At 38.0% G+C, this 1,945-nt stretch overlaps 1 long non-coding RNA gene across 1 annotated transcript in view; it reads right to left on the minus strand.

The window, feature by feature from the left end:
• The window catches only part of LOC109358206, a 16,957-nt gene that overhangs the window by 6,023 nt on the left and 8,989 nt on the right, over positions 1 to 1,945 (minus strand). The gene's annotated exons all lie outside the window — the stretch shown is intronic.

The following is a 1,945-nucleotide window of genomic DNA, read 5'->3' on the forward strand; positions in this document are numbered from 1 at the left end:
CGAAGGCACTAGCGAAGTCAAGCGCGCTAGATTAAATGCGCTGACCCACGAGTATGAGCTATTTCGCATGTTACCTAGCGAATCAATCAGTGATTTGCAAAAGCGATTTACTTATATCGTGAATCATTTAGTTGCTCTAGATAAATCTTTTGCCAGAGGAGAATTAACTAATAAAGTTTTACGTTGCCTTGACAGGAAATGGCAGCCGAAATTAACTGCAATTATGGAATCCAAAGATTTGGACTCCAGGCCTCTAGCCACATTGTTTGGAAAGCTTCAAGAGCACGGGATGTAATTGGGTCGCTTGATGATGCATGAGGATTCGGACCGGAAGAAGAAGAGCATCACATTGAAGGCTACGACCTCTAAAACAAAAGAAGATAAAGATGATGATGAATCTGACTCCGATCTGGATGATGAAACAATGGGTCTCCTTGTTCGAAAATTCAGTAAATTCATAAAAAGAAAAGGAGGACTCAAAAAGTTTCAGAAGAAAGAAGCGAAGGAATCAACCAAGAAAGGCAAGAACACCAAAGATCGCTTCACTTGCCACGAGTGCGGAAAAGAAGGACACGTGCGATTTCAGTGTCCAACCTATCTAAAAAAGGTTGACTCAGAAAAAAACACTCCCAGGGAATTCAAATCTAAGAAAGCCTACATCTTATGGGATGTACCTGAGGAGGAAACGACATCAAGCACCTCTAGTGAGGAGGAGTCAGCAAAGCTATGTTTGATGGCTAGGTCTGACAACGATGGCAATTCAAGCACACAGGAAGATAAACATGAGCACAAACAGTCAACAACAATTAGACACTATGCTAAGTCAAACAAGAAACGTTGGTGATCATACAGGACTAGGTTATACTCGCCCTACTAGGAACAAAAGACCATATAGAAAACTTGTAGCTTGTCCCAAAAATAAACATCACAAGCACACACCTACATGTTTTTACTGCAATACATATGGTCACACTTCATATTCATGTTACATCAGAAAGTACGGTGTACCTAGTGGCATTTATATGTGGATAAAGAAGGGAGTTAACTCCCCGATTACTAACAAGAAAGGACCAATATCAATTGGGTGCCTAAGAAAAGCAAGTGATCTTTTTGCAGGTATGTCTTCGAACACAAGAGCAAAAATGGTACCTAGAAAGCGGGTGTTCGAGACATATGACAGGTGACAGATCAAACTTCCTGGATCTTTCACTTAAAGGTAAAGGATACGTCATGTACGGAGACAACAACAAGGGAAAGATTCTTGGCACCGGAACATTTGGAAATTCATCTCAGACTCTTATTGAAAATGTTCTCTATGTTGAAGGATTAGAACATAATCTCTTGAGCATAAGCCAACTCTGTGACAAAGGTAACCGTGTATCTTTCGATTTTGAGTGTTGTATTATTCGTGACATTTTATCTAATAATGTTAAATTTGTTGGTCATCGTATAAATAATATTTACATGGTTAATTTGGATGATGTCACTACATTATTTTCAAAATGCTTTATTTCTAAAGAAGATGACATATGGCTTTGGCACAGACGCGTTGCACATATCCATGTAAAACATCTAGATAAATTATCATCAAACGAACTAGTTGAGGGGCTACCAAAACTAAATTTTAAAACCAAAGAGATTTGTGACACTTGTCAAAAGTGTAAACAAACCAAAAACTCATTTTAAAAAAAAAATGTGATTTCCACTTCAAGGCCTTTGGAGTTACTCCATATGGACTTGTTTGGACCATCACAAATCATGAGTTTTGGTGGTAGCTACTATGCCCTAGTTATTGTTGATGATTTCTCCCGATTTACATGGACATTATTTTTATCTACAAAAAGCGATGCGTTCAAATCTTTTAAAAATCTTGCCAAGCAAATCCAAAACCAACTTAACCTAAAAATAGTATATATACGTAGTGATCACAGGGGAGAATTTGAGA

This window comes from Lupinus angustifolius, chromosome LG10 (assembly GCF_001865875.1).
Source record: "Lupinus angustifolius cultivar Tanjil chromosome LG10, LupAngTanjil_v1.0, whole genome shotgun sequence".
In the NCBI taxonomy this organism is placed as follows: domain Eukaryota; kingdom Viridiplantae; phylum Streptophyta; class Magnoliopsida; order Fabales; family Fabaceae; genus Lupinus; species Lupinus angustifolius.